General features: G+C 41.9%; 1 protein-coding gene across 21 annotated transcripts in view; it reads right to left on the bottom strand.

The window, feature by feature from the left end:
* The window catches only part of WASF3 (WASP family member 3), a 136,628-nt gene that overhangs the window by 99,989 nt on the left and 22,778 nt on the right, over nucleotides 1–13,861 (bottom strand). For 3 of the 21 annotated variants that reach the window (XM_089304404.1, XM_070049188.2, XM_089304416.1), the window contains exon 2: nucleotides 2,827–2,932. The exons of 17 other annotated variants lie outside the window; for them this stretch is intronic. The gene's annotated coding sequence lies outside the window, so the exon portion shown is untranslated. The remainder of the gene's footprint in view (nucleotides 1–2,826; nucleotides 2,933–13,861) is intronic. One more of the 21 variants, XM_070049191.2, reaches the window with a different exon arrangement.

The following is a 13,861-nucleotide window of genomic DNA, read 5'->3' as shown; positions in this document are numbered from 1 at the left end:
CCCTCCTTTCTCGGCCAGGCCATGAAGTGAGTTTCCTCCAGCACCATCGGCATCATCACCCCCGCTCACGCTGGAAGCTGTCAGCCACCCAAGGAGGTGAGGCCTTTCATCACACCTGTGGGAGCCACGGTTTAACTTTAGCAGAGTGCATCCTTAGTAAGGCAGTGACAGGTCAACAGGTTCTTCCAGGCTCACTGACTGCCACATAATGTGAGCAGAGACTAGGGAGAACTGGCTGTGAGGAGGCAGTATGCCCAAGAAGATGATGAGTCATTCTACACCGTCTACCTACTGTCAAACCCACGAGGAAGGGACGTGTACCCACCAAGAGCAGCAACACCTAATTATGTTTCAATCCACAAATCTCTCCATATGACTCAGTAAAGTTACATTTATCTAACTGATTAATACAAGCAACACACAGCTAACCCAGTGTGTTGAGGTGGATTTGCTCTGAGAGAGGAGTGTGATGGGGGCAAGAGGCACGGAGTCACCACACAGACCCGGGAGTCAGGTGAAAGCAGGCCAGAGGCAAGCGGCCCGCAGACTCGTTTATTTCAGTTGGTACAGCAGCTTAAATAGCTAAGGCAGCCAATCCAGTCAAGGGGCGGTTTATGCCCTAACCAATCACAGCCTGTTGCCAGGCAATATCCGAAGCCATCCAATCACAGCCTGTTGCCAGCCAGGCTCTGTTGCCAGGTGGGTTTCAAAGCCATTCCTGAGTAACTGACACTCACTTGCCAGCGGCCATCTTGGCATGGCCTTCTCATTCCACCACATTTCTCCTTTTGTTTATTTTTGAGCAACGGGAGGCATGATTCTTGGCCATATCATTGTTGACCCCGTTTCCATGTGGTCTCCGTACGCAGCTGTGCCTGTCTTAGGTTGTCCCCCAGGGGATCTTACCCGTCGTTGACTAACCAGCGCTCAAAACAGTAGACCACAGGAGTGCTTGCTCAGATGGGGGTAGGAATGAAGAAAAATAGTAATCAGGAATGGCATGACTGCACACAGGCTGTGGGCCGTTTGAGTGGCTGACCGGAGCTAGAGGGGTATAAAACAGTAACAGATGTGGCTATCAGCAGTTTCTCAGGGTAGGATGATAGGGCAGGTACGTCTGCTAACAAGGCGGACTCTCAGTCTTGTTCAGCTGGTTCTGGTTGACTGTCAGTTGCAGGCTTGATGTTTCTGGCTGGTACCCAAATGGGCTGTCCTGCATTCTCTGGAAAGACACATGAATATCCTTGACCCTTGGTTAGCAAAGGGTGTGGTCCCTTCCATTCTCCTCTCAGGGGGTCTTTGCACCTAATCATAGGGGCTGGGGCCTGGGATGGAAAGGATCCCCAGTGTTTATAAGCTGGGCTGATCTTGGGAATCAAAAGTAAGAAAACTGATAGTGAAAAGGACCTCTGTCATTGCAAGCTGTGGGTCTGGGGACATATGATTTTTTTTTTTCTGTCTTTGTAAGAGATCTTTAATTGTCCTATGAGTTCTTTCAATGATTGCCTGTCCCTGTGGGTTGTATGGGATACCTGTGGCAGACTGTATGTTCCAGGATTTCAGGAAGGAATTACATTTCTGTGATGTATATGCTGGCCCGTTATCAGTCTTTATGGTCCAGGGAACACCAAGGACCAGCATGGCTGGCTTAACCGCCTTTATCACGAGTAGCCTTTTCTCCGGATTGGGCTGTTGCAAATACAGCCTCTGAATAAGTATCTACCACCACATGGACAAACTTAAGTTTACCAAAGGAGTTAATGTGGGTGACGTTCACTTGCCAGAGCTTATTAGGAGCAAGGCCTCGCGGGTTCACTCCTGCTTGTTGCAGTGGGCCTAATGGGGAGAGGAGTGCACAATTCTTGCAAGAGTGCACTAGGTGTTTGCATTGGCTCATTGTTAGCTCTGGGAAAAGCAATTTTATGTTGCTTGCTGACATGTGAAATTTTTCGTGTAGAATATGGGCTTGTTCTAGGTGTCCAATGGAAGCCGTGTTGCAGGAGATAAGACGATCAACCTTTTTGTTGCCTTGGAAAATAAAGCCAGGTAACCCAGTATGTGATCTTACATGTGAGATATACCATGGGTGTTTTCTGTTCTCAGTTAGCTCTTTAAGTGTTGTGAACATCTGGTCAATTGGCTTATTGGTCAGGTTAAAGACTGCAAAAGGGATCGTCTTTGCTACCCTTACTGAGTATTTGCTGTCTGAAAATATATTTACCGGCCCATCCTGGCTAAGGAGTAGAACCTTGACTATTCCCCTTATTTTTCCCAACTGTACTGATCCCCCGTGGGGTTCTCATTCCACCACACCAGTGATTTTCTTACAACAGGGGCAGGGCATCCCTCAGTGATTCAACTCCACACCCAGAAGCACTACTGGGACAGCTGATGGGGTTAGGGGAAGACCCTCACCCACAAGGTAAGGGGTGTATTTGTTACTTATGTTCACATCAATATCATCTTGATTTTCATCACTTTCTTCCTGTGGATTTTTTTTCTTTTATCCATATCTGGTATTTCCCCAAGACCTTATCAATCTGTTCATCTCTTTTCACATCAAGTATCGTTTAATGGAATTATTACTTGGGTTTCATGGATTCCAGTCATTTTTTAAAAGTCGTTCTTTCTCGGCTGGCGCCGTGGCTCAATAGGGTAATCCTCCGCCTGCGGCGCCGGCACTACAAGTTGTAGTCCCAGTTGGGGCGCAAGATTCTGTCCAGGTTGCTCCTCTTCCAGTCCAGCTCTCTGCTGTGGCCCAGGAAGGCAGTGGAGGATGGCCCAAGTGCTTGGGCCCTGCACCCGCATGAAGACCAAGAGAAGTACCTGGCTCCTGGCTTCAGATCAGCGCAGTGCGCCAGTCGCAGCAGCCATTGGGGGTGAACCAACAGAAAAAGAAAGACCTTTCTGTCTCTCTCACTGTCCACTCTGCCTGTCAAAAAAAAAAAAAAAAAAAGTTGTTCTTTCTCTTGCTCCCCAGGCAACTACTTGGGAGAACTACACGATGCGTGCTATGGCGGAGGTGCTCCTGGGAGGAGGGAATCGGCCACCTCACTTCTCTCCCCTCCCACAGGATGGGATCTGAGGAATCCTCCACTCTGAGCTATTTATGCGGCAGGAGTTGTCAGAGCTATCAGAGGCTGAAGAGCAGTTCTCAACTGTTAATTTACAAAGGAGACTTTGAAACAAATGTGACTTTCTGTAAGATCAACAGCCTACAGGGCAACACTGACTGCAAGACATTCTAAACCCTGTCCTGTACCGACCTTCAACATGCAATTATGCGCAGCTCAAAGTTCTGAATAATTTTCTCACATGTTTCTTTTCCACCCATGAATGTTCCCTAGACAACTGAACATGAAGCTGAGAAACAGGGAATGATTAGCCTAGCAGTTAAACACTGATTCAGACTACCTAAGCTGGATGCCCAGTTCCAGCTCCTGACTCCAGCTTCCTGCTAATGCAGACCTTGAGCAGTGGTAATGACTCAAATAACTGGGTTCCTGCCACACACAGGAGAACCTGGATTGAGCTGCTGGCCCTCAGGTTTCAGTCCAGCCCAGTGTCAGCCATTGCAGACACTTGGAGAATGAGCCAGTGGAAAGGAGCTAACTTCTCTCTCTCATCCACTTAAATATACTAATATTTTTTTTAAATATTGGATAAGTTCTTTAATTCACAGACAAAAATGAACTCAAGATAAATCAACATCTTACTTGAATTACCAAGAAATAACTGAAACTACAAGTCAACTTGACTAAGCCATCCTTAATAAATTCCTATAATAAGCTCACTGGTTAATACTCAGAACTTTCAATATACTGCAGTAAATATATCAAAGATAGGTTAACAGAGGCCATTTAAAATCCTATGACGAGTGATCCATAAAAACCATGTTCACGGCACATGACTGGAAAGTCACACTCTTACCTAGAGATAAATAAGCACTCTGAAGAAGCACTCTTAGCAAATCCTGCCCAAGACTCAGTAAAACACTGTCTCACTTCCCAGTTTCACAAAGATCTTTCAAGCCCTGAGCTGTTTCAGCATCAATCACCAGCTACCAGGAAGAAGAAACTGGGAAAGGTTCCATCACTCCATCAATCTGCTGCTCCCTTGCAACTAAGTGACTAATCCACAACAAAAGCAAAAAGAGGCATCTGGGAGCACACACTGTGGGGCAACAGGTTAAGTCCCCACTTGGGAAGCACACATCCCATATCAGAGTGCCTGGTCTGAGACCAACTACTCCAGGTGATGGCTCAAGTGCTTGGGCCTCTGCCACCCACATGGAGTTCCAGGCTCCTGGCTTCAGCCTGAGAACCTTAGATATTGCAGGCATTTAGAGATTCAACCAGTGGATGGAATACCTATCTATCTCTACCTTTCTCTCTCTCTCTCTGGCATCCCTTCAAGTAAATTAAAATAAGTTAAAAAGAGAAGTGTCTGGAAGATGGTGTCTCTGTTCCAAAGCTTGTTTGGTCTCCAAAATCCTGCAAAACCAAGTGTGTGTCTTATTGTCTTATTACAGAACAGGAGGATACTGCTTAAGAGTTGGGGGGAAGGGGAGGGATGAGTATATATTAGGCAAAAGTACAGTGTCTTCCAGGAGGTCACATAGTCAATGCACTCAGCCCAGGCGTCCCAGGCGTCCTTCGCTGAAGACTTTTCAGAACCTTGGTGAGAGAATCACGCCTCCCATTAGCCTTTCAGCTTTGGCACCATAAACCCTTCTGGGATAACACTCTCTGGCCCCTGTTACCATCTCCTGTGGCAATTCAGGGGGTTGGAAGTGGTTTAGGCAGCCTCTTGATCCCAATCCCAAAAGCAAACTACAACAAAGCTACAGTGATTTCAAAAGATAGTAGCTTCGGATTGGTGCAGCGCTGGCCGTGGCAGCCATTTGGGGAGTGAACCAACAGAAGGAAGACCTTTCTCTCTGTCTCTCTAACTCTACCTGTCAAATTTAAAAAAAAAAAAAAAAAAAAAAAAGGATGGTCAAGACCTGAAGAACAGGACAGAGAGCACTTTAGAGTTGACACAGACAATGGCAAGTTACTGAAAGTCCACAAAATCTCAGCACTTTTCTGGAAAAAAAAAAAATTGTTCAAAGAAATAACAGAAACAAGTACTATAATAAACTTCATAGCTTGAAAAATAACTTTCAAAGAAATATATAATCTGTAATGAAAGCACCACCAACAGAAAAGAACTATTTGGGCTTAAGGGCCCGGGGGTTAGAGCTATCCTGGAAGCCTGCCAACTCTGTGACCTACTCTGCATCCCTAAGTGCTCCCATTTTGACCAAAAACAAAGTAATACTATGCACCATAGGAGAAAGAGCCCTAGAACAACATCAGGAATCCCTGAACAGCTTTAGCACACTTTGCCCTGTGTGACCATGAAACCGAGACTCTGTTTCTCACCCTGGAAGGAAAACTATTTCTTTTTTCCTGATCCTTGCTTACTCCCTTTGGAACTTCTCCCCACATAAACCAGGATCATCTAACCAACAAACTACTTACAGGGCTGTTACAAGCATCACATCAGATCACATAATTAAATGCATTTAACACTATAAATCACAATATAAACATGCTCTCCTATGGAAGCTGACATGTTAGCCACCTCATGACAAAGTGTCCAACGTGCTTTACTATGGCCATTACTATCTCTCCACTAAGAAAGACTCCAGGCTTCAAATTACTACCCTGGCATTAATTTCTTTTTTAAATTATTTATTTATTTGTTTATTTATTTATTTGAAAAGGAGAGCACCAGAGAGGGAGAGTAAGGAAAAGCCAGAAGCCAGGAACTCCATCTGGGTCTCCTACGTGGGTGGCAGGAGCCAAACTACTTGGGCCATCTTCTGCTACCTTCCCAGGCACATTAGCATGGAGCTGGATGCAAAGCGGAGCAGCCAGGTCTTGAACTGGTGCAATGATATGGGATGCTGGCATCACATGTGGCAACTAACCTATTGCACCACAATGCCAGCTCCTTAGCATTCATTTCTTTTCTGCTCCCATTTTAAGCATTTATAGAAGCACCTGTTATCATGTTTCTTACTAATAATGCTCTCAGCATTTCTATGTTAGTAGCTGAAAAAAGACATCTAGCTTGTTTTTGCCCCTCTCTCCAAAGATGCGGTCTCAAAATACACAGGCAGATTTGAAGGTTTCTTAGAAATTTTCTGGCTACTGGTGTTGTTTTTCACTCAGCCAGTAACTGCGCGATTTTCTATTCTTGATACAGTACTCAGTCCTTTATTATTTAAATTCTCTTTCTTAAGTATACTCCTTGCAAAATCTCTGTGGAGTAGGTACTCTTTTAGATAAGAAAATAAAGGTTCATAGAAATTAAAAAAAAAAAAATTCCTCAAATAGCACAGCTAACAAATGACAGAGCCAAGATTTGAACCCAAATCTGCCCAGCTCCAAAGCCCCTACCCCTGACTAGGCTGCTACTCTGGCTCATGAGGTCTTACAGGCGATCTGTCATCCCTCTCAGAGCATGATGAACCCAGTCAGGGGTATTGGTCTAATCAGGAATCATCCACGTATGACTGCAGTCATGTACACCCCACTGTGTCAGAGAGCAAGATCATGGTTATTGGAAAGAAAAAGCACAGGAGCAGTAAATGAGCTCCAAATGAGACTCATGCAAAAACAAAACAAAACAAACACACTTTAAATCTTATGCATTGGCTTAAAGTGAACCACAAATTTTGTTCAAGAACTTCAGGAAAGGAAACTGATGGATTACAGAATTAGGTGTCTAAAAACCACAAATGCATCAACTACTCGAAGCAGTGCCTTTATTCCTGACTCTAAGACCTGAAAGTCATTTCAACTCACACAGTAAAGTCCACACCTGCTAACACCCTCCCTCAAAGCAAAGGCTGAAGATTTCACTGAACTGCCTCCCCATACAACATTCCCAAGCCCAGCTTACAGCAAATGACAGCCAAGCAAAGAATCGCTAGTAGGTGCCACTTTTTTAGAAAGCCAAAAAATTCTGATGGTCTTCCACTGATAACACCCCTCCTTGGGACCCATTCCCCTGAAAGCAAGTGGCTTTGTAACTTTTTTTAACAGAACTCTTAAAAAATAAAATCCTTCCACTTCGACCATGGCCTTGTCTAAATATGATCAGAGTCGGTGAACTCAGGGGACTTCCATAGCCTTGGCAGCTCATGACAAGAGCCTAGGGTGATTACTGATGCCATAAACAAGAGTGTCAATTTGTTAAGTCAACAACAGGAGTCACTGTGCACTTACTCCTCATGTAGGATCTCTGTCCTTAGTGTGCTGTACATTGAGATTTAATGCTATAACTAGTACTCAAACAGTATTTTTCATTTTATGTTTCTGTGTGGGAGCAAACTGTTGAAATCTTAATATATGCTAAACTGATCTTCTGTATATAAAGAGAATCGAAAATGAATCTTGATGTGAATGGAAGGGGAGAGGGAGTGGGAAAGGGGAGGGTTGCGGGTGGGAGGGACGTTATGGGGGGGAAGCCATTGTAATCCAAAAGTTGTACTTTGGAAATTTATATTCATTAAATAAAAGTTAAAAAAATAAAATCCTAATCATAATGTCAAGAGCTAAAAGGGGAGTGGCTCTGGTTGGAACAAGAATGAACATTTCCCCACTGTTTTCCCTGAGGAAGAGGAAAAGGAAACAGGTCAAAATGCTTTGGTCAAGTGAAACCTCTCCAGATTTCTATTCATTTAATTACTAAAAAAGAAAAATAAAAAAAAACTGTGGTTGAACAGGGTTAACTTCATATTACCACTTCAGAAATACTGGAAACTTAAATAAAAATTGCTAAATCTTAGAATTTATTTTAGTACTCTAATGAGTATACTCAGATTAATCAAATTCTATTCATTTTTTTTAAAAAAGTCATCACATTTCATCCACTCGGATCTAGTTTCCTCATTTGATCAACAACCAATACTTGTAAAGTCATCTCTAAAAAAAGAAATTCCAAAATTACCAGAAATACTTTGAGGCTGAATTAGGCACTGTCCCCTCAAAACTTACCAAGTAACAAGAAAATAGCATATATGAGATCCAACACGTTGGAGACAATCTTTGAATGTGAATTGGATGCACTAGAGAGTATGAATCTAGGGCATGGCCAGTTTGGGACAAACACCATGGAGTCAGGTGCCAGTCACTGAGACTTTAAAAAAAAAAAAACAAAAAACAAAAAAACAAAAATGAACATCTTAAGGGAAACAGAAAACTATATGCATTTTTAAGCTACATTATGCTATATGCTTCAGTATTTCTGAGCAAAGAAAACCATGAGAGCCAAGTTTTCGATGCACGCACATGAATAAGCGTCTATTCTAGTACTTTTTTAAAAGTTCAAGATCTTCTTAAAAATGAAACTGTATATACTGGAAAGCCAGAAATGTATGCTATGATTTGCTTAACCACTTTTGGAAGACAGGTACCTCAACTTCCAACATCCAAGTTTTCAGAAACTCAGTCAACCTAGAACTCACCGATGAGTATTTCTCAGCTTAATTCAGTTTCATTATAGGAAGAGGGAGGTTTCCCTTGCAGAGCTGATGACGTTGCATTTCTGATGACCTACACAAGCCATGCTCACACTGACCACCAGAAAAGTCATCCCCCCAGAGATGATCACAAGAGTCTACATTCAGACCAATGGAGTACTCAGGGTGAAAACAGAGAGGCATGTTTTTATTTTTCTGAGACAAATAATAATAAACTAAGTGACAATAGTAATAATAACATTTACTATAGTAAATAAAAATAGTGACAATTCATGTGAGATTTTTTTGTCTGTAAAACAACCCAAGCAAATAAATATCACCTCAGGAAAGTGATGCACTACCTTCAATCTTATTTCCTACTCTTGGGACATCAATTTAACATTTGTCAAGATCAAGACTACCCACAGAGAAGCGAGATACTCAGCAGACTCATAGAATGGCGGATGTCCTAAACAGCACTCTGGCCTCAGAATCAGCCCTAAAGGCATTCGGATCTGGCTGAAAAGCCCATGAGAGTATTTCAGGCATGGAAAGCCAAGACACTCTGGCAAAAAGATCTCTGTGAGTGAGATCCCAGTGGAAAGAACAGGTCTTCAAAGAAGGAGGTACCTTTCTCTGAAGGGAGGAGAGAACCTCCACTTTGACTATGACCTTGTCTAAACAAGATAAGAGTCAGAGAACTCAGAGGGCTTCCATAGCCTTGGAAACTCATGACTGGAGCATAGGGAGATTACTGATGCCATAGACAGGAGTGTCAATTGGTAAAGTCAACAACAGGAGTCACTGTGCACTTACTCCTCATGTAGGATCTCTGTCCTTAATGAGCTGTACATTGAGATTTAATGCTATAACGAGTACTCAAACAATATATTTCACTTTGTGTTTCTATGGGGGTGCAAACTGTTGAAATCTTTACTTAATGCATACTAAACTGATCTTCTGTAAAAAAAAAAAAAAAAAGAAAAGAAAAGAAATTATCAATTCCCAACTTGACTCTCACTGGGATTGAACATGACAATAGGTCTGATCTGATTTCATCATCATTTAAAAAAATCATCTATTATTTTTCACTTCATGTTTCTGTGTGAGAGCAAACTGTTGAAATCCTTACTTAATGTATACTAAGCTGATCTTCTGTATATTAAGATAATCGAAAATGAATCTTGATGTGAATGGAAGGGGAGAGGGAGTGGGAAAGGAGAGGGTTGTGGGTGGGAGGGACGGTATGGGGGGGAAGCCATTGTAATCTATAAGCCGTACTTTGGAAATTTATATTCATTAAATAAAAGTTAAAAAAAAAAAGAATATTAAAAAAAAAAGACTATCCACAGAACACCAAAATATTTAAGGTGATTTGTCAACTACCCAAAATTAATGGTAAGTAAAAAATACTAATTAACATAATTAAATATTTGTTTATAATCGCAAGGAAATGACAGATACTTCGTGAATGCAGATGCAAAAATCCTCAGCAAACAACAAATGATATCTAGCAATACATAAAAAGGATTATGTATCTCAAACAAGTGGAATTTATCCCAGCAATACAAGGTTGGTTTAACCTCTAAAAACTAATACAAGTAATATCAGTAACATAAAAAACCATATGCCATCCCAATAAATGCAGAAAAAACATCTCACACAATACAACACCCATTCATTAATGTTATGATTTGTTACAGATGTTAACTAATGAGAGAAGCACCAAAAGTATGTGTGTGGGGTGACATGCAGAATCTGAAGTGAATAAGAAGGTGAATCCCAAATGCATGAAAGAAAAAGTGGATTGTTGTCATCGCCTGCAATGCAGCATCCCATATGGGCACTGGTTCGAGTCCCGGCTGCTCCACTTCCAACCCAGCTCTTGGCTAATGGCCTGGAAAAGCAGTAGAAGATGGCCCAAGTCCTTGGGCCCCTGCACCCACGTGGGAGACCTGGAAGAAACTCCTGGCTCAGCTCCGGCCATTGTGGCCATTTGGGGAGTGAACCAGTAAATGGAAGATCTTTCTGTAACTCTGCCTTTCAAATAAATTTTAAAAAATCTTTTTTAAAAAATAAGTATATTATTCATAGGCCAGAGAGGTTGGGGTACCTACAGGAGGCCCAAAGATGACAGCAGCCTGCTGAACCAGTGGGTGGGGAAACAGGGAGAGAAAGGGAAAGAAGGGAGAGGTGGAGAAGGAAAATGAATCCAGATTGGGAAGGAGGTAAAATAGCCTTGTGGGCCAACTTCATGACCTACACATGTAATAATCCTGTATTTAGAAAACCTTAAGGAATCCACGAAACTACTAGAATTAAAAGACAAGTTCAACAAAGCCACACGCTACAGACCTATATACAAAAAACAAAAGTGACTACAAAGAGGAAGCATGAGAAAATTTCCACACCCATGATTAATTGCACAGAAATAACATATTTTTAATTTACATTACAGTCAAGAGCTTAATGCACCACCAAATAAATAGCTAAACAGGTAAAAAGTAAAAAGACCCTAGTTCAGCAGGAATCAAGGCAAGGGCTATAAAAAGTAACCAAATGAAAAGATGTACATTTCACTCACATACAATAAACCTGACAACAATCTCAGATCATTCAACCTATGGAAGTATTATCATTCTTAACCACTGGTTTGACAAAGCCATAAAAGTCAGACAAAACTATGTTTACAGCAATACTGATATACACAGGCATTTCTTTTTTTTTTTTTTTTTTTTTTTTTGGACCCCTTTGTAATTTTAGCTCCCACATATAAGGGAGAACATGTTGTGTCCAGCTTATTTTACACAACATGATGTCCTCCGGTTGCATCCCTTTTGATGCAAATGATAGAATTCCATTCTTTTTTATAATTGAATAATACTCCAGTGTGTGTTTAAGGAATTTATTAATACATTGGATTTTCAGGATCACAGCACATTTATAATTACAACACAATTCTTATGCTAATGTAATATTAATATGGAGAATAGATTCAATATAGTTCATAGATAAAATTCTAAGAATACTTCCCTCCCTCTCACTCTCACACACTCTCTCTCCCTCACTGTACTAATTATCATGCACTTACTGTGATCCTGAGAATCTAATGTATTAATAAATTCCTTAAAAATAAAACCAAAGGAAAAAACTGCACAGAACACACAAATGAGTGCACATAAAAGCCAATGAAATCTTTTTTTTTTTTAATTTTTTTAATTTTTTTTTTTTATTTTTTGACAGGCAGAGTGGACAGTGAGAGAGAGACACAGAGAGAAAGGTCTTCCTTTTTGCTGTTGGTTCACCCTCCAATGGCTGCCGCGGCCGGCACGCTGCGGCCGGCGCACTGCGCTGATCCGATGGCAGGAGCCAGGTACTTCTCCTGGTCTCCTATGGGGTGCAGGGCCCAAGCACTTGGGCCATCCTCCACTGCACTCCCGGGCCACAGCAGAGAGCTTGCCTGGAAGAGGGGCAACCGGGACAGAATCCGGCACCCCGACCGGGACTAGAACCCGGTGTGCCGGTGCCACAAGGCAGAGGATTAGCCTAGTGAGCCGTGGCGCCGGCCTAAAAGCCAATGAAATCTTAGTATGCTACATGGATTGTACTAAGACGAATTTTGATATTGTATATAGTTAAGATGTGACCACGGGGGGAAATGGGATGAAGAGCACACAGGACCTCCCAGTACTGTTTTCCCACTTTATAAGTCTATAATTACTACAAAATTATTTCAAGAACTAAGAGTATTTCTACATAAAAGCAACAAAAAAAATCAAAAGTAAAATTAAGATCCCAGATGATTCTCTGTACAAATCTGGGAACAACTATCTTACTTTTTTGGGTTTTTTTTTTTAGATAGCAAGTATAGAAGTTATGTGAGTACATGATATATCACCACTCCAAACTACTTACCAGTAAAATTCACAAACTTGTCTGCACATGGGAATAACCTAGATATCGGAAATTTCAAAACCCATGCAACACTCCAGATCACAATTTCTTTTTTTAAATTTTTTTTTTCATTTAATTGAGAGACAGTTATAGAAAAGGAGAGGTCTTCCATCCGCTGGTTCACTCCATAATTGGCTACAACTGAAAGACCTCTTTCTCTCTCTCTCTCCTCATCTCTCTGTGTAACTCTTTCAAATAAATAAATTTTTTTTTTAAAGAGGCAACTGGGGAAAGCTGACCAAGAATAAATAACTCCAAAATGCATCATAGTAAACTATCAGACTTTAAGGATACAGAAAATATCCTCAGGGACCCCAGGTTAAAAAATTAAATAACTTGCAAAGACAAAATCAGTCAGCCTAGCAACAGACTCACCAAAACAACATATGACGCAACCAGAGTAGATAATCATTTTAAAGAGACTTAAGGGGAAAAAAATTTTTATAGCCAGCCAAGTGGTCCTTCAACTAGCAAGGCTATCAAAAAAAATTTTTTTTCTGAATAAGCAACAACTTGGGGCCAGCACTGTGGTAAAGAGGATAAAGCCACAGCCTACAGTGCCGGCATGCCACATGGGTGCCTGTTCGAGTCCTGGCTGCTCCACTTCCAATCCAGCTCTGTGCTATGGCCTGGAAAAGCAGCAAAAGATGGTTCAAGCATCTGGACCACTGCACCCATGTGGGAGACCTGGAAGAAGCTCCTGGCTCCTGGCTTCAAATCAGCATAGCACTGGCTATTGCGGCCATCTGGGGAGTAAGCCAGTGAATGGAAGACCTCCCTCCCTCCCTCCCTCCCTCCCTTCCTCCCTCCCTCCCTCCCTTCCTCCCTCCCTCCCTCCCTCTCTCTGCCTTGCCTCTGCCTTTCAAATAAAATAAATCTTTTTTTAAAAAATTAAGCAACAACTTGCAAAATATTTATTACATATATACCTTTCCTGAGGGTTTTTTTAATTATTATTATTCATTTTCAAAGGCAGAGTTACAGAGAGAGAAGGATAGAGATCTTCCATCTGCTGATTCACTCCCCAAATGGCCCCAACAGCCAGGGCTGGGCCAGGCTGAAGCCAGGAGCCAGGAGCTTCATCTGGGTGTCCCACATGGATGGTAAGGGCCCAAACACTTGGGCCATTTCCACTACTTTTCTCAGGCACATCAGCAAGGAGCTGCATCAGAAGTAGAGCAGCCAGGACACAAACCAGTGTCCAAATGGGAGGCTGGCATCACTGCTGGTGACTACCTGCTATGCCACAACGCAGATCCCAGTTGCCGAGGATTCTATTCACTTTTTTCAACCTGGTGCATCATATAGACTACAGACACAGAAAACAATCTGAATGACTACCTTTTTTTTTTTAAGATTTTATTATTTATTTGAAAGGTAGAGTTACAGACA

This window comes from Oryctolagus cuniculus, chromosome 9, assembly GCF_051225735.1.
Source record: "Oryctolagus cuniculus isolate XC-2025 breed Fujian yellow rabbit chromosome 9, ASM5122573v1, whole genome shotgun sequence".
NCBI classification, from domain to species: Eukaryota; Metazoa; Chordata; class Mammalia; order Lagomorpha; family Leporidae; genus Oryctolagus; species Oryctolagus cuniculus.
Note: the sequence above shows the minus strand (reverse complement) of the source record. Positions and strands in the feature narration are given on the sequence as shown.